The sequence below is a fragment of the Alnus glutinosa genome, chromosome 5, assembly GCF_958979055.1.
Source record: "Alnus glutinosa chromosome 5, dhAlnGlut1.1, whole genome shotgun sequence".
Classification (NCBI taxonomy): Eukaryota; Viridiplantae; Streptophyta; class Magnoliopsida; order Fagales; family Betulaceae; genus Alnus; species Alnus glutinosa.
Window position 1 is genome coordinate 16,193,293 of NC_084890.1, and position 24,958 is coordinate 16,218,250.

Sequence of the window (24,958 nt, forward strand, 5' to 3'; positions counted from 1 at the left end):
GATTGTAATTTTTGGAAAAGTCCATTTTACTGCCGTTATAATGCTGAATTTTCTTTTGGAGCTAACAAGAATCTAACATTTTTGAGATTATTTTTGGAAAATCTTGTTGGTCATTTTTGCAGAAACATGTCTGTCGGCAGTCCACAACACAGAGTTCGACAGAGGACAGATGGAGATTTGGCAGCCCTGAGAACCAAAATTATGGACTGACCTGTTATTGTCTAGCGGAACGTTGTTCGTACAGATATTATGGTGGCGCCTCTGGACAGTATCCACGATATTATCCAGACCTACCACTGGGGCTACCTCTACAACTGTGCCGGTGTGGTCCTCACTAGGCTGGTCAGATTTTTTTATGCAAATCTCGAGGTTGTTCAGGATGATGACCGCGGGTTGGTTCTTCTGTCCTCTATGGATGGGCATATTATTATGGTTGATCCTCAGGTTATTGGCTAGATCATTAGGGTTCCCGTGCTCCAGCTTCCTGCCAGCCCATATAATGAGGTAGTCTTGCCTCCTTCTCTGGATGATCTCAAAGAATTTTTCCAGGCTGTCCCTCAAGGTGAGGAGCGTGCCAATACCATCAGGATCGGTGCCCTGTCTATTCCGCACCGCATGCTTTCCAAGATCATCCTACACAATATATGGCCATTTACTAGGCGCAGTGACCTTATTCTAAAGAAGGCACAATTTGTCTATGCCGTTTGCTTACGCTTGCCCTTCTACCTGTGCAAGCATATTTTGGGAGTTATCTTGGAGGCCCGTGATGAGCCGGTCTCCCCTTTGGTTGCCTACTCACTCAAATCATTTTGCAATCAGGCATTGGGGTCACTAGCAAGCCCAAGATGAAGATTCAAAATCCCATCAGCAAGCAGACTTTGATGAAGTCTAATGCCCAACTATGGCGAGACGATCAGGATGATGATGTGCCATCGCCCTCTCTTATTCATGTAGCAGTACCTGATATGGCATCCTCTTCTCAGACTTCTCCGCCACCTCCTTAGCAGGATGCCAATTATGCTCATATTTTGGAGGCATTGGCATCTATACAGGGGGGTATGAGTTCCATGCAGCTAACCATGTCGTCTAAACAGCAGTCCATATCTACCATGCAGCAGTAGGTTCACTCTATTAACCTCCCTGTGGAGCAGAGCCAGCTGGACATCCAAGAGTGTCTCAGGCATCAACATCCATCTAGCAGCGATGATGAGGACGATGCACCTATGGCAGAGGCATCTTTATTTTTTTTTTCTGTGCCTGTGTTTCTTTAGTTATTTTGTGATTTTGAGACTATTGATCCTTTTTTTTTGGATTATTTGGATACTATTACTCTGTTTACTCTTGTCCTTCTGAGACAATTAGGGGGAGAATTTTTATGTGGTTTTCCTAATTACTCTGTTTTACCCTTTGTCCTTTTGTGACAAAAAGGGAGAATGATTTTTGATTTGGATCGGGATTGTATTTCTAAACCGGTCAAGCGATTTTTGTCCCAGAATGGCCAAAGGGGGAGTTTATTGGTGTAAAATTGGCTTCATTCTGTTGGGCAAAATCACTTGTATGTAATGATGCTTTTAAACAGGGAAGCTGCTTTATCCAAAGTCTACACTTCTGTTATGTTCTTCAAAAAGACTGTGTGGATTTCAAGGCAATTAAATTCAGTCCCTTGCAACTGTCCGGACGACGTGATATACCGTCCGGACGCACAACTGTCTAAGCATCATCTGGTCGGACGACGAGAACTTTTCGTCCGGACCTTCCTCTGTGTCGAGAAGCTTCGAACTGTTCCAGCTTGCATTCGTTCGGAAGTTTCAGCAGCACATCTAGATGCCACTCAGTGTTTGAAACATAGATATGGGAAGATAGTTGAAACCATCCGGACGATGTGGACTCCTGTCCGAACGCGCTCATCCATATGGCAAGTCGTGCATTAAAAATCCATATGTTCGGACATTTGTCTTCATGGAGACGCGCGAGCTTCGTATATGAAAATTGCGTGCATTAGATCAACCGTCCGGATGACAGATGCTATGGTTTGGACGCACCAAGCCTTGATATGGGAATTGCGCGCAGCTAAAGTGCGACCGTCCGGACGCTAGGGCAACACCGTCTGGATGTGGCTCAAATCAAGAAAGAATTTCAATGAATTTTGGAAAGCCGATCGTACAGTTGTCCGTTCGGACGTCTTATGACTACTGTCCGGATGGAGCCTAGGTATTTCAAGTCAGACGCTTATTTGAACCTGCAGCCTATTAATAGAGGCCCCTAGGCCTGAGAATTGCAAGAATTCGGTGTTGAATTCAATACTGCTTAGAGAGTTATATTTTAGAGATATTGTGCAGAGTTAGTCTCTCTCAAGCTGTTGCCATTGTGTGCTGTTGCTGCACTAAACTGAAGTCTATCTTAGGGGTTGGCCCTAAGGTAAAGGATTCCATTCAAGACCCCTTCAAGTAGGAGACTTGGTTGGGAGGCGTTCGTGTTGGGTTACACGTCAGAGTTCAATGTATGACCACTGCATAAGGTTATGTGAGTGCTACTGCTTTGTAACTAGTCTTGTCTTCTGCATAGTGGATATCCTGGGTTTGGCTGCCCCGGAGTGATTTTTCTCTTAACTAAGTTTCCACTTTGTCAACAAAATATCTGTCTCCTTTAATTTCGCATTTTGATATTTTTTTGCACACTTTTTGCGCACAGTTGTGAAAATTGGAAGCCATCCTTAATTTTCAATATATATATATATAGAATTCTGGTAGGTTTAAATTTAAGTATTCTAAACCATCAATGTCGATTGATCAATTCTACATTCGATCAAGTGACATTAGATTGAAGTCGATCGATCGAGTTTATATTTGATCAAGCGATAAGCGATTAATTAATAATATAATCAATCAAACAGAATTTGATCGATCGATTTATAATCAATCGAGCGAATTCACTTTTGAAGTCAATCAATCGATTTTCTACTGCAATGTAATGCAACGTTCTTGTAAGCGGTAGATCACGATTTTTATTCTAAATATCTTTGAACCCACTTGCTGTGATTGAGTTCAGAGGATCAAAAACATGTTAGTTAAGTTAGTTAGTTTATAACTAAGTTAGATTAAGATAAGATTTTATTTGTTTAATCATTTCAAGTTGCCAGCAAATTCAAATCTGGCCCTTGAGGATGTGAAATGCTAGGATGATATCAACCATTGAAGCCCTTATATAAACCATGCATGGGTGCAATCAGAGGTGGAAGAAAAATCAGAAAATTCATGGTGAAACGCTGCTGGTTTCAGTTTCTATTATTCGTCTTTTGAGTGCTGAAACTTTAAGTTTAAAGTTTCATTACTGTTAGTTTGTAATTGGCCACATTTTGTTGGACAAAATCACTTCTTTGTAATGATGCTTTTTAAACAGGGATTTCGCTATTCTGAATGCTTCCAGAAGATTCTGCACAGATTCCAAGTCAGAAAATTTGGTTCCCTGCCAGCCGTCCGGACGACGTGACATACCGTTCGGACGCCCAACTGTTTTAAGCATCATCCATCCGGACGATGTGACATACCGCCCGGACGCCCATCATCTGTAGTGAAGACTCGAACTGCTCTAGGTTGCATCCATCCAGACGTTTCAGCAGCACATCCGGACGACTCTCAGTGTTCGACAAGCTTCAGGATTTCTTTCCAAAACACTGTTATGGGAAGATTGTTGCGACCGTCTGGACTACGTGGATTCCCGTCCGAACGCACTTATCCATAAGGCAAGTATCGCATTCATAATCCAGATGTCCGGACGCTAGTCAGCATGGTCCAGATGCGCGTGCATCAGATATGGAAGTTGTGTGCATCAAATCAACCGTCCGGACGACCATTCCCCTGGTCCGGACGCGCGAAGCCTTTATATGGAAATTGCTTGCAGTGGAAGTGTGTTGTGCAAATATCTACCTAAATAAATAGATAAATACTTGTACGTTTTACTCGCAAGTGCACAAGATCAAAACGATAGTATAGTAGGCAAATACGAGATCATTCCCACGAGGATTGGTATAAATTGTATTTAAAGAGAAATTCCTAAAAGCGATATGTTGAATAAGACGAGATAAAAGATTGAATTACAAATACTATGAAGAAAAGGTAGGGCTTCGATATCCACCGCTAATCATACTCAAATAAGATTCGCAATATGCACAATACTACAATCATAACATGATACTTAATGCTTACCAGCCACAAGGGAATGGTATCTTCTCCTAAAGCTTTTGATTTACCTAAGCAATGAGTTAGGCATGGTATCTACTCTAACTCTTTTCTTCCTTGAAGGATTTAGCATGGTATCTACTAAGTTGTTCTTCAAGGAAGCATAAATCTATGGAAATTAGTAAATACACTCAGATTAGAATATGGTATCTATTCTAGTTGTCTTTATGTTGATTAATCCAAGAACCTGTGTCGGGGTTCTTTCGTTACTCTATTATGCCCAGGACTCGGTCATCCAAATTGACATAAATAAAAAATCCATACCACAAGAATATGCTAGCTAAACATAAACATGCGAGGAATTCAAGAAACTAGAATTAATCAAGTTAAGCATCAATATATAAATTGTAGCAAGGCAAATTGAAAAACTTAAAGAGACATGATTAGGGCTTCAATCGAGCCCTAACTAAAGTATTAGTTACAACTAATATAAACTAAAATTATATACATACAGAAAATAAATAAATAAAGAAAATAAAAATTAAAAAGAACCTCCTTCTTGATGTAGCTTTTAATTCTTCCTCAAAGCTTGTGTGTGTTTCTTCAAAGGCTAGAGGCCTATTTATAGGGATTAGAGAAGCTTTAAAAGCTCTAGAATTCCTATTACAATTCTAAGTAGGTTTTCTAGTCCAAAAAGAATAATTACAAGTCTTCTCCTTTTCTGAAATTTCTATCCAAGTAGGAAAAGGATTCCAAAATTCGTACAGATTTGCGGTCTTTTATTTCAGGGCAATTTTGGCATGGCAAACGTCCGAATTAGGAAAAACCTATTTCTGACATATTTATTGCCTTTCTTATTAGCTTTCCAACGCCACCAATTTTGTTGCAATCTGATACTTGAGCCGAAAGATATGATTAAATTACTGAGACGTGCTCATTCTGGATTCTTTCCAAAGATAACGAATTTTTGCCAACTTCTCTTTCCTTAAATTCAAAATTGATTTGGAGTTTGAATCTATCCAAAAGTGAGTTTGCTGACTTCATTATAATCTTCGAATTTGATCGGTTTTTCTTCTAAAACCTGTAAAATATAAGAAAATACAAAAACAATACAAAACATCAAATTATAACAAAACTAAGAGCTTAACATATGTAAATTAAGGGGCTTGAATGTATAACATTCAACACTTATCAAAGTGCGACCGTCCAAACGAGATGGCATCACCGTCCGGACGCAGCTCAAAAACAGGAAAGAATTTCAGCGAAATTCTCGGGAAGTCGATTGAACAGTTGTCCGTTCGGACGGCCTTTGACTACCATCCGGATGATGCCTAAGTTTTATCAAGCCAGACGCTCATTTGAACCCTCAGCCTATAAATAAAGGTCCCTAGGCTTGAGAACAACAAGACTTCGGTATTGGATTCCATTAGTGCTTAGAGAGTTATTTTGTGAGATTATTGAGCTGAGTTGTCTCTCTAAAGCCGTTGTTGTGTGTGCTGTTGCTGGGCTTACTTGAAGTCTATCTTAGGGGTTGGCCCTAAGATAAATGATTCTATTGAAGACCCTTTCAGGTAGGAGACCTGGTTGGGAGGCGTTCATGTTGGGTTACACGTTAGAGTTCAAGGTACGACCATTGCATCAGGGGTATATGAGTGCCACTACTTTGTAACTAGTCTTGTCTTCTGAATAGTAGATATCCTGGGTTTGGCTGCCCCGGAGTGGTTTTTCTCATATTGAGCTTCCACTTCATTAACAAAAATTCTTGTGTCTTTTAATTTCCGCATTGTTATTTTGTTAACACCTTGTGCAAACGCACACTTACTTTGTTTTAGAAGTCATTTCAATTTTTCAATTGGTATCAGAGCTTGGTACACTCTGTTGAGATTCAATTCTTGAATGTTGTTTTTTGACTTCTATCTAAAATGTCTGAAACTCTTAATACTGTTCCTGCCTTTGAAGGGACAAACTATGGCTATTGGAAGTCTCGTATGTGGTTCTTTCTAAAATCTATTGATTGTTGGAGTATTGTTGAAATTGGTTGGACTAAACCAGCGGATGCAGCACTCGGACTAGTCCCACAGAAAAATGCACGACTTGCTAATGATAAAGCCCTCCATGCTCTATGCCAAGTATTTTCACCATCTGAATTTGCAAAAATTTCAAATTGTGAATCTGCTCAAGAAGCGTGGCAAATCTTGGAAACAACATATGAAGGCACCAAACTTCTAAAATATGCCAACCTTCAAATGTTGATTTCCAGATTTGAAGAAATTAAGATGTTGGAAGAAGAGACATTTAGAGAGTTTTACTCCAAAATGAGTGACCTAAGAAACACCATGGTGAGTCTTGGGAAGCTCGTCTCGGATGTAAAACTCATCCTAAAAATTCTAAGATCTTTCCTTGAGCGTTTCAGGATCAAGGTGACTACAATTGAAGAGAGCAAAGATCTGGAAGAAATGACGATTGAAGAGTTGGCGGGATCTCCTTAAACTTATGAGGTGTCCCTGCGTCCGGTCAAAAAGTTGAAGACCATTGCCCTGAAAGCTTCCGAGAAAAAGGTAGAAGCCTCATCTGAAGATGACTCTGAGGAGGAAGAAAAAGTTGTAGCTATGTTGGCCAAAAATTTCAAAAGACTAATGAGAGATGACCGATTCAAGAAGAAGTTTTCTTAAAAGATAAAGAATGCTCCCAGAGAAGCTGAACCCGAGGAAGCAGAGAAGAAAGATCCTAGAGGTCCGAAATGTTTTGAGTGCTCATGATTTAGGCATATACAAGCTGATTGTGGGAACCTCAAGAAGGGAAAATGGAAGGCATACAATGTGACTCTTAGTGATGAGTCAGAAGAAGAAGAAGCTCTTGAGTCAAAAAAATTTCTAGACTTTGTGGCTCCACTTGTAGAAGAGGAGGATTCTAATTACTCAGAGCACAACGATAATGGGGATGAACTCAAGGAGGAGTACAAAACTCTCTATGTAGAGTATGAAAAACTGAGGGAAGAATGTAAGCAACACCTTCATGATCTGAACAGTTTGCAAACTGAGAAGAGTTCCTTGCTGCAGAAAATACAAGAGCTAGAGGAGAAGTTACTAGAGACACAGTGATGTGTATTATTTATTTATTTTTACTTCAATAATAATACCACTCACAATTGAATGAATCGTTGTAGGATAATGTCTATATTGGGGGTGTCGATCCACAGGGAATATATTGGTTGCATGCATCAAGCTTTAATAAAATCGGTCCTAATTTATCCTTTGGAAAGTATGTTGTTTTTGTGATTTTCAAGTTGTAAACTACTGACAGAAATTAAATTCGACAAAGTAAATTAAAGTTGTACGAAATGATATGGGAAACTAGGGAATTGATTTCACCGCTATCCTTGTACCAATGGCCATCACATTAACATGGGACATTCTTTCTAGGCATGATATTACCCGTGTGCGGTTGTCAAGCGCTCAACAAGGTGTCAAGAAAATACCATTATTAAAAATAAGCATACCCCATCCTAAGATTAGTACGGATCATCTACCTAAGCTAGGGTGTAGAATCATCCGTCTATCCTAGGCATGAGGTATCAAATTTATTAACTTAGTTACATGCAAACAATGATTAAGTGTAGCCCATCCTAAGATTAGTACAAATCATCTACCTAAGCTAGGATGTAACATCATTTGTCTATCCTAGGCATGAACTATCAAAATCTCTTGGTACATGTTGAAAATAATACCATTGCATAACCATTACATTTATCATCTTTTGAACAATAAACATAATTTGAGCACAATCAAAATGATAAGCTTTCTAGATAAACATTTCATCATGATTGCATTTAACTTTAAACCAATTACGAAAATGTAATTCTCATAGTTATACAATCATCTGTAATACCCCGTATTTTAATATATTGAATAGAATATATTAAAATATGATTTATGATCTAATAATGACGTAAAAGAATAAATATGAATATTTATGAAAATAAATATTCATTTATTAAGGAGCATTTATAGTTTCAGTTTAAAAAAAAGTTTAAACGGACTTTAAACTTTGGAATAACAAAAAAAGGGTCAAACAAACTCCGTTTTGGTCGATTCAAAAGCCAGAACGCTCATCTCGAAGTCTTCTAACTACCCTCTGAATTTCATAATTTTTGGACTCCGTTTAGTACCCGAAAATACCCACGAAAAATGGTACCCTGTTTTGGACGAAAATTTAGCATTAATAAGTTTGTGGACCCATTTTAGTTAAAATGGACCCAGCCCATAAAACCCAGCCCATATGGAATTATAGACTCAGCCCACACGATCAGTGCCCAGCCCATACACATTGATAAATATCGGTTTACACACCTAGTTAGAAAATTTAGTTTCTTCCTAAAGTTAGAAACTATTTCCGGTTAGATGTTGGTAAGCAGATATTTTCAAAGTCTGATGACTCATCCTTGAGTTCTCCTAGTTGCTGTCCAAGCTATAGTTTCCAACCATTAGATGAGATGAAACCAAAGCAAACTCAACCATTTAAGCCATCCCAATCGTCCAAGGAAAATGCATCCCCCTTCACTCACAAATAAGAGATATTATCTTGGTAATCATTTCTCTAAACCACCTGTTGATCATCCAGCCGTGGATGATAGTTTGTGCTGGGTGAATCTCGTCCCTTCAAGCCCTCTATATAAGGAAAGCATGGGTGAATAAGCTTTCATCAAGAAACCAATTCCAGCACGTTCTTTTACGTGCAACTCCTTGTTTCCTTTTCTTTAGAGTGCAGAAACTTTGCTATAGATTTCTCTTGTTTCCTCTAAGCTTCCAGCACATAGAAACCAAGAATGGAGCCTTGAATCATCTCTCATTTCCCCAAAAACCCAGCAGAGAATAACACCAGCTGTCCCTGTTTGCACTGAAAAAACAGAGCATAAAGAGCTCTCTGTTTCTCCCCACTCGACCAGCAGCAGATCTCTTCTTCTTCTCCATCTTGGAACAGCAACTGCAGGTAAGAATCCTCTCTTTTGGATTCTAGTTTCTCTTCTCTTCTCTCTCTGTCTCTCTCGGGTACCTGCTGTGTGTGTTTCGGTGAAGAAAAGAAAAGTAAAGAAATAGGAAGAAGAAGGAAGCTCGTGAAAAGAAAGAAAGAAAAAGGGGAAAGAAAACAAAAGAAGACAAGTCAACACTTATAGAAAATGAAAAGCAAAATGATAGAAAAAGAAATGATAAAAGGAAGAGTGTGTGTGTTCGGTGATCGCAAGAAAAGGAACAAAAAGTAGTAATAGAAAAGGACAAAGAAAAAGAAGAAAGGTAGAAAGAGAAAAGAAAAGATAAATAAAGAAAAAGGATATTTAGTGACATATAAAGCTTTGTTTTAAAATTTATGATTTTATGAGTTTTAATAAGTACTAATATTTTAATGTTGTGTTTTTAAACAGGGCTTTTAAATGGTGCGAATAATTTATAAAACAAGTTGTTGTGATGCCCGAATAAATGTCACTATTTTATAAAAACGTCGTTGCGCCGCTCAATTGTTTTAAAAGTAATAATAGGCATTATTAAATATTAATGCTGTAATTTTATAGAATATAAAATTGGAATTACTTTATAACTTTGACAAATTAGTTATATTAACTGTTATATCTATTTTTATAAAAATAGGATATTATACTTATGTAATTTATTTATATATGGTTGTTATGTAAATAACCGTTTTTAAAGAACAATGGTATTTTGGTTATTTAATAATAAATGTTGTTATAATGCCTACATGAAATATGTGGCATTATAATTAAACCATTTTATATGCCGTTATTAAGTCTAAATGATGTTAGAGATTATGTTGAGATTTAAGGGTTAAGACTGAAAATAGAGTTAATATGAGTTTAGTTAGTGGATTGTACTAATTCACTATTATTGGTGTTAAATTATATTGCAGCTAATATTTGTGTGAACACTTTTCTGAAGCAAAGTAATAACTGTGAGTATTTCTTACTCACTGAGGGTGATGCTGATTTTCCATAACGTTATGATTTTGCTTTATTTAATTGGTTGCGCATGTGAAATTTGTATATTTTGTTATTTTAATTAATGAATTTAATTATAGCAAAGTTGGGAGTGACGTCTGCCAACGGATTAGGGAGTGACGTCTGCCTGAGCTAAAAATATTAATAAACAACAGAGTAGGGAGTTACGTCTACCTACGGAACAGGGAGTAACGTCTGCCTGTGCCAAAAAGATAATAAATTGTTAGAGGAGTGACGTCTCCTATCATTCGCTAAACGGGAGTTACGTCTCTTATAACACGTTAGACAGGAATTACGTTTCCTAAATTTTATATGCTGGAGTTACGTCTCCATGTGATGAAGGCAAGAAGAAAATGGTTATTTAAATAAATAAGACTATGCATATAAAACTGTCATTTTATTAGGTCATTGCATTGTGTTCTTTATTTCTAATAAATCAGCAATCATATTGTTATTGAAAACAGTGGACTCACTAGGTATTTTTGTATTATTGTTTCTCTCTGTATTACATATTATTACAGGTTATGAGGAGGAGGAGTATTAGGATTGCCCAGACCTTTAGGTGATCTTGGTAGCAGTGTCTGAGGCTGGGATGCCTCCCACTTTTGTGGACTACTACATCTAGTCCATTATTATTATTATATTCGGAAAACAATATTTATATTTCTGTTAGTATGTAATAATATTATTGTGAGTGTTTTGGTTGTAAATTATCTATGCCATCCTCGGTACAAATACTATTTTAATGTGTAATTACTCAATTACACTCTTTATATATATTTTGAAGTATTTTTTTTGTTAGAAGCTCTGATGTGTTATCATTAGAAAAAATATATTCCGCTGCCAATTTATAACTCTGATGATGTCGTAATGTCACGTGAAAATCGAAATTTTCACTTACGTTTTTTTGTAAAAGGCGGGGCATTACATCATCAATGCCCAAAATAAATATCCCAAAATAAAACACAATTAAGCCATTGATACTTGGATAGGGTTTATCAAAACCCTAGGAAGAGCTTAGCTATGCATGGAGATCCTTGGTGGTGTTCGTGTCCAAAGTCCCCACATCCCTTTCTGTCCACCGAGAGGTCTTCTAGCTCAATCTCCCTCCCTATTTTTCTCCCCGATTGGTTCCTTTGGAACAAGCTCTCCCCTCTCTTTTTGTACTTGCTGCCAGCTTGGTGAAAATTGTGCAGCCCATGCTGCTTTGCTGTCCTTGGCGCCTGCTGCCCTGACGTGGACTGCTGTTCTAGGAGCTTGGAGCTGCTGCAGGTGGCGTGGAAGAAGGTTTCCCAGCAGGTGCGGTCCAAGGAGAGCTTGCCGTGTGGTTGAGTGAGGATGGGGGCTGTTGTCCCTTGCAGGAGCTGTCGTGTGGACATGGTGCTGCTAGGTGTGGACTGCTGCATAGAGAGAAGGTGCCGTGTGGTTTGTTGTTTGCAGGAGCTGCAGAAGCTGTCCAAGTGGTTGGAGAGGTGCTGCCAGGCGTGGATGAGCTGCTGTCCAGCAGCTTTTGCTGCAGGCCTACTTTTGCTAGCCTTGAAAGAGGGGACACGTAAGGGGAGACAAGAGGGAGAGGTGCTGCCCATCAACTTTGCAAGCTGCTGTTCAGCAGCTTTGGAGCTGCTGTCCAGTAGCTTTTGCTGCAGCTTTTGTGCCTTGCGTGTCTTGCCTTTAACAAAAACCTGCACCACCTCATGTTGAATTTCCACAAAATCCTGCAATAATGACTTCAATTTCCAACCTCCAACACATCATCTAAAGCTCCTAGCCACATCATGATTTAGATTGAGTTGCACACTCAATTTTTTTCTTCAATTCAGTGCTGACTTCTTCTTCAATTTAATGTTCGGTTTCCTTGATGCATTTGTGTGTATTTTTCTTTAGGACCTAAAAATAAGATAAACACTAAAACAAGATAAAATGTTAAATTACAATAAGGTTAAGGGTTTAACAATAGCAAATTAAAGGGCTTGAATGTGTAACATTCAAGACCTATCACACAGCTCCAATTAGAGAGAGTCACTGATGAAAAGCTGACTCACATGCTATCAATTCAGAAGAGCCCAACCGACAAGACTGGTCTCGGGTATGTAGCTCTTCCCTCTACCTCCAGGACTGTCTTTGTTAAGCCTGCAGTCCCAGATCCTCCCCCTACTGTTGAAGATAAAGGGAAGGACAAGCTTAATGGAGATGTTTCGGGCATTCAAAAGCCCCATTCCATCAGAAGATCTCCTATATGCCATCACTACGGTCTTAGTGGGCATGTTCGACCCCAATGCTCCCTACTCAAAGCCCAGAAAGTAAAAGTCAAGAAAGAAGTGTCGTGGCAAGCAAATCACAGTGGCAAATCCAAGATCAAATCCAAGCACTCTAAAAGGTCACAGAAGGTGGAAGATGATCAATACTACAAAGAGCCACCTATTTGGATGCAAAGCATGATGCAGTGGATGGGTCAACAAATGAAGTCCTGCCAGCAACCACCCACAGGAAGGCAAGCTTGGGTCAGAAGGATGGGAGATGTTCTCCCCAAGAGGGGGAATGTACGTACCTAGCAGGAAAAGGTGTTCATGCCTAGGATTTGGTTCCTAATCCTAAGGCATAAGGTTTGATTGCTTGGACTTTTACTTGATGTATTTTGTGCTTACTATGCATTCTAAGAACCAGTTTTGTTTTGACCCCCTATATCTCTTGAGAGAATATTGCAGGTACTATTTGGGGAAGACAGAAAAATCAAGTCGAGCGACTGTTTTTCTGTATTGGCAACATCGAGCTTACACAGGTTTGATTATCCCTTGCATATTATATGATGTCATTTCCATATAGCATTTTGTCTAATAAACAAAAAAAGGGAGAAATTGCAGGAATTTTTTTTTCCTTCTCTTGGCATATCAGATATTGCATGTATTTTCACTTGATATCTCAATTATTTATGCATTAATCTACTTTGCTTAGATATGATTGAGAATATATGACTATATCTGCCAAGTGTTTTCCTGTATATGCAAAATTTGGATAGCTTCTTTCCTCATGCGATAAAAATGTACACTATCCAAGACAACCCTAAAGGTACATCTTTCCTTCTCTAACTTTTTGCTTATAGAAATTCTGTATAAGAGAAGAAGTTTTTGATAAGATGGCCAAATTGACCAAATACTAGTTGAACCTAGAACCTAAAAATTCTGGCATTTTCTCTAGATTCCAGCATCAAAAGAATCAAGTAGTTACTCTTATGAATTCTGCCCTATATATGTATATTTTCTGCTTATGTGCTAAAATATGCCTTGTCCTTCATGGTGCAAGTAAAATATTTACCTTGTCCTTCATGGTACAAGTAAAACAATTGGATGCTGCATCTTAGGGAAAATGTATCAGATGAGGGTGGCTAGGCCCTAGTACTGAATAAGGTTTGACTTTGACTAATCTTTCACTGATTTTCTCTCTTGTCTAGAAAATCTGTTTGCTTTTTTGTCATATCAATGAAAGTCATTCCTTGTGGAAAAATTTTTCACACACACACGCATTGCAACAGTTGAGTCGTCTATTTAAATTTTCTGTCTATAGTAAAATCTTTGTGCTGATTGAACTCTGAACTCTCTCTTATATCTCTGCTTATTTTTGAGATGTTATTTGATTGTATTATCAGTTGATTATACATGCGTGTTCTGAAGCTGACCTTAGGAAAAATAATTTTTGCAAATTTTTCCTCAGTTTTTACCGTTTTTCAGTGTGACGCGTCCCGACGTGTGTGGCTCAGTCGGTCGGATGGTTCTATTACACGTCCGGACGCGCGCAGCTCCAACGGCAGGATGGAAAGGCTACACGTCCGAACGAGCATGACCTGTCCGCATGTTTACGAGGCAACCAGTGTCAGGACGGGATTAATGAGCCGTCCGGACGGGGACCCTATAGCTTCTATAAATCCTGGCCGCCGCATTTCTGAAGCTACCCCACTAAAATCTCTCTTTTGGCTTCTAGTGAGTGATTTTTCTCGAGTTTTTGCATTATCTCGCCCTCTGTTTGTCTTTGTGTGCATTACTCTCATATTCCAAGTACTCTTCTAGCTAACCTTATTCTTTTCAGTTTTTTTTATTTTTTTTATTTTTTTTTAATTTTTTTTATTTTTTTATACTGTTACAATTTTAATTATTTTGGGAATGCTGTTGAGATTATAAAATGCATAATATCTGCTGTGTTGGGATTATCTAGTTCGATTTTATTGTGGACTGTATTGTGATATTTTCTGTGTGTAATTTTTTGGAAAGTCCTTTTTACTATCATTATAATGCTGGATTTTCTATGTGCACTAACAAGATTATTTCTTTTGGATTATTTTTGGCAAATCTTGTTGGTCTTTTTCTGCTGAATCATGTTTGCTGGCATTCCATAGCACAGGGTCCGCCAGAGGACAGAGGGAGATAGGGCAGCCCTCAGAGCTAAAATTATGGATGAACCAGTAATTGCTGAGAGAAACGTTGTTCGGTCCGACATCATGGTGGCTCCTCTGGATAGTATCCACGACACTATCCAGACCTATCATTGGGGGTATCTGCACACTTGTGCCTCTACCTGTGTTGTGTACACCAGGCTGGTCAGGCTGTTCTATGCCAACCTCGAGGTGGTTCAGGATGATGACCGCAGGTTGGTGCTTCAGTCCACTGTTGGAGGGCATACTATCACTGTTGATCCCTAGATCATCAGTCAGTTCATAGGAGTTCCTGTTCTCCAGATGTCTGGCAGCCCTTACAATGAGGTGGTAATCCCTCCATCTCTGGATGATCTCAGAGAGTTTTTCCATGCAATTCCACAAGGAGAAGAGCGCGCCACCACCATCAGGATCGGTGCCTTATCTGCCCCACACCGCATGTTAGCCAAGATTGTCCAGCACAACCTTTGGCCCGTTGTCAGGCCCAGTGACCTGATTTTAAAGAGGGCCCAGTTCCTCTATGTTGTCCATCTTTGCTTGCCCTTCTGCTTATGCAAGCATATTTTGGGCGTTATTATGGACGCCCATGATGAGGGCAATACCGGTCTCCCAATTGGATGTCTGATCACACAGATTATTCTACAGTTAGGCATCAGTATTGCTGGCGAGCCGAAGATGAAGATCCAGGATCCTATTAGCAAGCAGACTCTGATGAAGTCCTATGCTCCTGCTGCCCAATGAGTAGGATGATGATGTGCCCCCGCCTCCTCCTATTCTTGTCGGCATCCCAGATGTGGCGTCTTCTTCTCAGACTGTTCTGCCACCACAGCTGGATGTCAACTATTCTCAGATTATGGAGGCACTGGCCGCCATTCAAGGAGGCATGAGTTCTATGCAGCTCTCCATGTCATTCATGCAGCAGGAGGTGCACTCCATTAATCTCCGTGTAGAGTAGAACCAGTTGGACCTCCGGGAGTGCTTCAAGTTCCATCACCCATCCAGCAGTGACGATGAGGATGATACGCCTATGGCAGAGGCTGCTTGATCTTATTTTGTTGTTGTGTATTTTTTTGACATTTTTATCATTTTACTACATTTGTTTAAACTCCTGGATTATATTACTCTGTTTACCCTGGTTCTTCTGAGACCTTTATGGGGAGTAATTTTTGGTGTGTTTGCTTTTTATTACTCGGTTTTACCCTTTGTCCCTTTGTGACAAAAAGGGGGGAGTAATTTTTATTTGGACCGGGATTGTATTTTTAACCGGACAAGTGATTTTTGTCCCAAAATGGCCAAACGGGGAGTTTGTTAGTTTGTAATTTGCCACATTCTGTTGGACAAAATCACTTCTTTGTAATGATTCTTTTTAAACAGGGATTTCGCTATTCAGAATGCTTCCTGAAGATTCTGCACAGATTCCGAGTCAAAAAATTTGGTTCCCTACCAACTGTCTGGACGACCTGACATACTGTTCGGATGCCCAACTGTCCAAAGCATCATCCGTTTGGACGATGAGAACCTTTTCTCTGGACCTTCCCTTGTGTCGAGAAGATTCGAACTGCTCCAACTTGCATCCATCCGGACGACTTTCAGTGTTCAACAAGCTTCATAATTTCTTTCAAAAACACCGTTATAGGAAGATTGCTACAACTGTCCGGACGAAGTGGATTCCCGTCCGGACTCGCTTATCCATAAGGTAAGTATCGCATTCAAAATCCAGACGTCCGGATCCCAGTCAGCATGGTCCGGACGTGCGCGCATCAAATATGGAAGTTGCATGCATCAAATCAATCGTCCGGACGCGCGAAACCTTTATATGGAAATTGTTTGCAGCGAAAGTAAGACCGTCCAGACAACAAGGCATCACCGTCCGGACGTGGCTCAAAAATAGGAAAGAATTTCAGCGAAATTCTCGGGAAGTCGATCGCACAGTTGTCCGTTCGGACGACGCCTCTGTTTTATCAAGCCAAATGCTGATTTGAACCCTCAGCCTATAAATAGAGGTCCATAGGCTTGAGAAAATTAAGAATTCTGTATTGAATTCCATTTGTGCTTAGAGAGTTATTTTGTGAGATTATTTAGCTGAGTTGTCTCTCTAAAGCCGTTGTTGTGTGTGCTGTTACTGCGCTTACTTGAAGTCTATCTTAAGGGTTGGCCCTAAGGTAAAGGATTCCATTGAAGACCCCTTCAGGTTGGAGACCTGGTTGGGAGGCGTTCGTGTTGGGTTGCACATTAGAGTTCAAGGTACGACCACTACATTAGGGGTATGTGAATGCTACTACTTTGTAACTAGTCTTGTCTTCTGAATTGTGGATATTCTGTTTGGTTGCCCCGGAGTAGTTTTTCTAATATTGAGTTTCCACTTCGTTAACAAAAATTCTTATGTCTTTTAATTTCCACATTGTTATTTTGTTAACACCTTGTGCACACACACACTTACTTTGTTTTAGAAGTCATTTCAATTTTTCAATTACTTCTCTTCCATTTTCTGTGATTATAAGCTACTTGTAAAGCTTCTTAACGTTCTTAAACTTCAGAAAAACAAGCTTTGAAACTCACAAAACAGCCCCTGTTTTTGAATCCAAAAACAGAGGAGTTTTTGGATTGCATCTCTTTCTTGGTGTGGAACTTTCTGGTGTGGATTCAAGGCATCTTGATCAGTAGAAAAGTAAGCCAAATAGGTAAAGATCTTGATTCATGTCTTTATTTAATGAATAACGTGTTAGCCCAACTTTGTTTAAGATAAAGTTTATATATATATATATATATATATATATATGTTTTTGTATACATATATGAGCTTATGTGTATAGGTATGTTCATGTATATATATGTATAAATATAACCTGTTGTTTGGTGTTTAGAGTGTTGTGTGTGTGTGAAAGAAGAGAAAAGAAGAAGGTAGAGCTGCTGTATATGCTGGCCAGTGCAGGAAAAAAATGATATGAGAACTAAAAAGAAAAGAAAAGAGAGGAAAGAAAGAGGAAATGGGAGTATATGTGTGTTTGTGTGCTTTAGGCAGTGTGTGTGTGAGAAGAGAAGAGATTTCTGTTAGGTGTAGTGTGTGTCTTGGTGTTGGACCGCAGGGGTGCATGGTGAAGGTAACATGTGTGTTGGATGTGAAGTGGGTGTGATGATGTTTGTGAATGTGTGTGAGTTGGTAGTGAAGGAGAAAGTGTGTGTATGTGTGTGTTTTGTGGTATGGCAATGAGTGAGAAGGGAGAGTTTGGTGTGAAAATGAGATGGGAAAGGAGTTAATGCAGTGTGTGTGTGTTTTGTGGTATGGCAATGAGTGAGAAGACAGAGTTTGGTGTAAAAATGAGATGGAAAAGGAGTTAGTGCAGTGTGTGTTTCGGGTAGAGAGAGAGAGAGATGTGTGTATTGTGTTTAAAATGTGTATGTATGTGTGTTTAAATATGAAAGAGTATTTGTTGAAAGAGAAAAAAAGGATATTTCAGATATTTCTTAAAGAGGTATAATTGTATATATAATTATATATGTATTTAATGGATATGTGCATGAGTGTACATTAATATGTATGAATATATAATGATGCTTCAAAAATAAAAGAGAAAATACGCCTTGTTGGAAAAAGTATATTTTTATAGCACTATTATGTTGAAATTAATATCTGACGTTTAAAATAATAATGTCGTTTTTCTGTTGTACTTAGATAACAGAATAATGATATTTTATACCGTTATATTTATTTATGTATAAGGTGATTTATAAATATCAAGAGAAGTTATATTTGTAACGATAACTAAATAAGACATTAGTGAATAGGTTCATTAAGTATTGTTTTAATTAACGTATTAATGCATAAATGTAATTATGCAGTTACTCGGACTTACCTTGCGAACGGAACTGTAAGTATCTCTATAATTACTGAGGGATGTGAAACTTTTCATTAATATCGTGTTTACTATGTTATTCACTTGTTTGTGCATGTGATTTTACATATTTTATATTTTAATTAAATTGCTTAATAACGAGCTGGTAGGCAGAAGGGGTTATAGGCCAGTGGTGGGACCATCAAATCCCGGTTGAACCTAATAAGTAACCTGGAGCTGGGACCTTTGGCTTCTAGTAACAAACCAATAAACGTTAAGTGAGGGGACAGTAATCCCGGGCTAACACGCTATACCATACTTATGGATTCACGAATGAGTGGTGTGCAAAAGATGATTAATTAAGACATTGCATTAAAACTATCACATTACTTCTTCATGAATATGTTTACGTACAATTTATGTCTATGCTTCGCAACGTGGACTATACATTGCATATACATGTGATTATGAAGTTATATATTCATTGTGTTGTATTTTATAAATAAACTAGCATTCATTGTATTAATGTAAATGGTTGACTCACTTAGTATTTTCTTTTGTATGATTCTTCTCCCATGTTAAACACTAATACAGGTCTTGAGGATGAGGAATATCAGGATTTCCTTGAGGGTTAGGCTGATTTTGACAATGGGTTTTGAGACTGTGATGTCTCTAGTTTTGTGGACTGCTACTCAGTAATCCATTATGTAGTTATGACGAATGTTATCTTTATATTTTTGTTGTATTGTAATATTAATAATACTTTAGATGACTCGGTTTTTTTACGCGTGCTCTGTGTGGCACAAGACCTATCTTATGTGTACTAACTTAATTACACTTGCTTTTTGTTGGGGATAAATTCCACTCAACCTGATCCAAGGAGGAGATAGACATTTGGCAACTACTCTAGAAAAATCAGGTATCAATTATCTCAAAAAATTCGGATTAGGACTCTACTCCAAGTTGAATTGAAGTAAGTAGTCATAATCCGATCAGTACGTGATCCTATCCCCAAGAGAGTTGGGATAGGACTCTAATTAGTCCAAGTATAGTTTGATCAGTAGTTCTATCCCTGGTGGAATTGGGATATGTTAGTTTTTGTGTTGGCTGCATTCTATTGGACAAAATCACTTATATGTAATGTTGCTGCTTTCACGGGGATGTTGCTTTATCCAGAGTCTACTCTTCGGCTATGTTCTTCAAGAAGATTCTGTGAAGTTTTAAAGGAAGTTTATTTCGGTTCCCTGTCAGCCATTCAGACAACGTGGTATTCCGTCCGAACGCTCATCAGTCAGCAACATCCGTCCAGAAGACGAGATCTTTCCTTCCGGACACCCATCCCAGTGTTCCAGCGCATCCGTCCGGACGACGTGGCTATACCGTCCGGACGCCATTCAGTGTTTGACAAGCATTAGGGTTTCTGACTCAAGACACAGTTATGGGAAGGCGGCTGCTACCGTCCGGACGATGTGTGATCCTATCCGGACGATGTCCTCTATAAGGAAAGAACGTGCATACCAAATTCAACCGTCCGGACGTTAGTCTTCAGGGTCCGGACACTAGGGCAACACCGTCCGGACGTAGCCTTGTTATGGAAGGTTTCAGAGCTATCTCGGAGAGGCGGTTGCAGTTAACCATCCAGACGCTCGGTAAAGCCGTCCGGACACCCTCCGGTATTTTGGACATCACGTTTTACTCAAATATCGGATTGGGACGAAATTGGCGTCGTTAGAAAGATAAGAAAAAGTTCTATAAATTAAGCATCGGGATGGATATTAATATCGTCTGGACGGTATATGTCCGGACGGAAAGATTTTCCCATCCGGACGGCCTTGCAGAAAATTCCAGAATTACTTTTCGGACAAGAAAAACTTGGCCCGTCCGGACGGCCCTGGCTCTCGTCCAGACGCGCGTGCTTCAAAATCCATTTTTTACTCGATTTTGGATTTCCAAAGCCTATAAATAAGAGGCTTGAGGCATGCTTTCAACATAGGATTCAGTGGCGAATTCTCTACAGCTTAGAGAAGGTGTTTAGGGAGATATTGAAGATCTGCTAGCTCTCTAGCTTTGCCAGTGTGTGATTTGATCAGCTGTGAAGTATATCTTAGGCGTTGGCCCTAAAGTAAACGATTCCATTGAAGACCCCTTCAGGTAGGAGATCTGGTTGGGAGGCATTCGTGTTGGGTTACACGTTAGAGAGCAAGGTACGACCACTGCATAAGGGGTATGTGAGTGTTACTGCTTTGTATCTAGCTTTGTCTTCTGAATAGTGGATATCCTGGGTTTGGCTGCCCCAGAGTGGTTTTTCTCTTAATTGAGTTTCTACTTCATCAACAAAATATTTGTCTCCTTTAATTCCGTATTTAATATTTTGTTGCACACTGTTCACACACACTGTTGAATTAGAAGTCCATTTAATTTTTCAATTGGTATCAGCACAGGCACACTCCGTTCAAAGGATTTATTTCCTGAGTGTGATCCTCATCTCTTGTGCCTTCTATTTTTTTTATTACACCTTTTATCATGGATTTCTCTCAGTTATCTGAAGAAAATCATGATATTGAGCTCTCTAAAGTTTTTGTTAAAATAGATAAAATTGTTTCTCCAAAAGAGCTCAAAAAGGTGAAGCAAGAAAAAGAGTCTTTGATTGTTCAGTTATCTGAATCACATGCTTTGATTGACTCTTTGACATCTGAGAATACCATGCTATTTAACATTATTGATACACTTGAGAATAAATTAAAAGAATCTGAGGATCTCTTGAAAAAATTCTCAAGTGATAATTTGAAAAGCATGCTTTATATTCATTCAGATATTTCTAGCAAGCCTGCTTCAATTGTTGATGATATGAGTACTTCTACTTCACATGCTTTTGATTCTGAAATAGGTTCTATTGATATTAAACCTATGATAGTAGATATAGCTTGTTTAGAAAATTCTTGCTTAACTAATCATGTGATGCCAAAATTCAAAGATACAGGTACACAAGCTCATGGTAAGTTTGTCCCTACTTGTCATAATTGTGGGAAGATTGGTCATATTAGGCCAAATTGTTATTTGTTGAAATTCCACAGGCCTTGGATTAAGCAGGATGCTCTGAGGAAAAGTGAAGTTGAAGATTCTTCCTCAGCAAAATATGTCCCTCTGCATAGGAGACATATAAAAGGTAAGGCCAATGTTATTTGTAAGAATGCTAACTATAATTCTGCAGAGAATGTCAAGAAGCATTCAAGCAAAAGAAGCTTGCCCACCTGCCATCACTGCAGCATCACTGGTCACATTCGACTCAAGTGTCCACAGCTCCAGGCACAAAAGCCAAAGAAGCTACCAACAAGAGCTACATCAGGCACTTTACCTCCTACGGCACTTCAGGCTTCACGGCATCAGCAGCAGTTTGTTCCTGCCTATTAGAGTGGCAAATCAAAGAAGAACAAACCAAGGCGCTACAAGAGGAAGCCGCAGAAGCCCACTAGCAACCATGGCTATAAAGGGTTACTAAGCCTGATGCAAGATATGCTAAGGAGTATGGCCAATATGGACATGACCCCCAAACCATCTCCACGGGTTAAGAAGGTATGGGTCAAGAAGGATGAGACCATTCACCCCATGAGGGGGAATGAACGCACCTAGCAGGAGAAGGTGTTCATGCCTAGGATTCAGTTCCTAATCCTAAGGCATCAGGTTTGATTGCTTGCAATTTACTTGTTATATTTGTGTGCTTACTATGCATTCGAGGAACCAGTTTGTTGTGCCCCCTATTCTCTTGAGAGGGCATTGCAGGTACTTGGTGGGGAAGACAGAAAAAGCAAGTCGAGCGAATGTTTTTCTGTATTGGCATCATCAGGTTTGATCTTGCCTTGCATATGATGTCTTTTCCATATTGCATTTTTTTAAGTTAAAAAAAAAAAAATTGGGGAGAATTTGTAGGATTTTTTTTTTTCTCCTGGCATATCAGATAATTGCATGTATTTTCTCCTGATTCTTTGGGTATTAATTTACTTTGCTTAGATATAATTGAGAGTTTCTGACTATAATTTTCCAAGTGTTTTCCTATATATGCAAAAATTGGATAGCTTCTTTTCTCATGCGATGAAAAATGTGCACTATCCATGACTCCCCTAAAGGTACATCTTTCCTTCTCTAACTTTTTGTTTTCTAGAAATTCTGGATAAGAGAAGAGGTTTTTGATAAGATGGCCAAATTGACCACATGCTAGTTGAACCTAGAACCTAAAAACTCTGGCATTCCCTTTAGATTGCAGCACCATAAGAATCAAGCAGTAAATCATATGAATTATGCACTTTAAATTGTATATTCACTGCTTATGTGCTGAATTTGATATATGCCTTGCCCTCTACGTGCAAGTAAAAAAAAATTTACTTTGTCCTTCATGGTACAAGTAAAACAATTAGGTGCTGCATCTCAAGGGGAGTGTATCAGATGAGGGTGGCTAGGCCCTAGTAAGTTATAAGGTTTGACTTTTGGCTAATCTGTCACAGATTTTCTCTCTTGTTTAGAAAATCTGGTTGCTCTTTGTCATTTCTATGATAGTCATACCTTGTGGGTTAAGTCTTCACACACACACGCATTGCATGAGTTGAGCTGTCTATTTGAATTTTCTATGTCCAGGAAAATGTTTGTGCTGATTAACTCTCAACTCTCTTTTATATCTCTGCTTAGTTTTGAGATGCTCCCTGATTGTGTTATCAGTGGATTATACATGCGTGTTCTGAAATTGACTTGAGAAAAATTAAAATTCTATAAATTTTTCTTCAGTCTTCTGTTTTTCAGTGTGAAGCGTCCGGACAGACCTATTCTTACGTCTGGACAAGTACAATCTTGCCATATGGTGACCTTGCAGTTGCCATCCGGATGGTTAAGTGACACATTCGGACAGGATCTCTACAGGTTTAAGACTTGCATCTCTTTCTCTGCCATACACACATCTTTGCATTTTTATTGATTTATCATGGCATCTTGTGTGTTTTTCTCGTGGATATCTCCAGAGATTTTGGCATTTTTTGCACATGTCTTTTCATCCCATGATCTTCGTTACGTCTTCCGTTATTCTTTTAAGTCTTTGTGCTTTTAGAATATTGGAATATTTGTTGGGATATTTTCTTGAGATAGTGTGCATGAAAATCCTTCTCTGTTTGTGTGTTGGGCTGATCTTGATATATTTATGCCTTATGAGTAGCTGCATTGCTTATATTTCTCTTTGGCATCCATTTGACAGCCGTCTTAAATACCACATTATTTTTGGAAGTATTTCTAGTTGGTTTTGATTCAGGAATATGACATCCAGCCGCTCCCAGCACAATGTTTGACAGATGGATCCTTTGGAAAACTGACTGTTGTTGAAGTTGGATGTTCAAATTCCAAAGGTCTCAGGATTAAGATGAGCTTTTCCCCTAGCTCATGCAGTGTCTTCCGTAGCATTCCCTCAGATCTGTATTGGTTAAAGGTTCAGTGGTGAATCTCCTTATTTATCTTGCAGACCAGTTGCTTAGAGGATGTCAATTTGCGGATAACCAGGTTCAGGCCTTGCAAAATCAAGCGACTGTAAGTTTTCAGTCCATGGTTCCCGGCTTCCTGAGCTAGCCGAAGTAGTACAAATCCAGCTTTTTGTACGGTTTGCTCTCCGTTACTTGATTTTAGTGGATCAGCAGGATTTGGTACTTGGAGAATTTTTATTCCTCTTTTTGGGCCATTTGCAGACGTTTCTCTACTTTCCTATTCTTTTGGATTTTAGAACGTTTTTGTCTGTGAATATTATTACTCCGTTTACGCTTGTCCTTTGTTGTGCAAATATCTACATAAATAAATAGGCAAATACTTGTACGTTTTACTCGCAAGTGCACAAGATCAAAACGATAGTATAGTAGGCAAATACGAGATCATTCCCACGAGGATTGGTAAATTATGCTTAAAAGATTTCCTAAATAATTAAAATGAGTGAAAAGAAATAAGAGTATTAATAAGATCTAATAAAAGAAAAGAGACAAAAATATTGAAGAAATATAATAGGAGATAAGGTAGGGCTTCAATATCCACCGCTAATCATACTCAAATAAGATTCACAATGCCAATGCTACCATCATAACTTGATACTTAATGCTTGCTAGCCACAAGGGAATGGTATCTTCTCTTAAAGCTATTGATTTCCCTAAACAACTTGTTAGGCATGGTATCTACTAAGTTGTTCTTCAAGAAAGCATAAATTTATGGAAATCGGTAAACACACTTAGATTGGAACATGGTATCTATTCCAGTTGTCTTTATGTTGATTAATCCAATAACCTGTGATGGGGTTCTTTTGTTACTTTATTATGCCCAGGACTCGGTCATCCAAATTGACATAAATAACAAATCCATACCACATGCATATGATGATCAAGCATAAACATGAGAGGAATTGAAGAAAATAGGAAATAATCAAGTTAAGCATCAATATATGAATTGTAGCAAAGGCGCCAATTGAAAACCTTAAGGAGACATAATTAGGGCTTCAATTGAG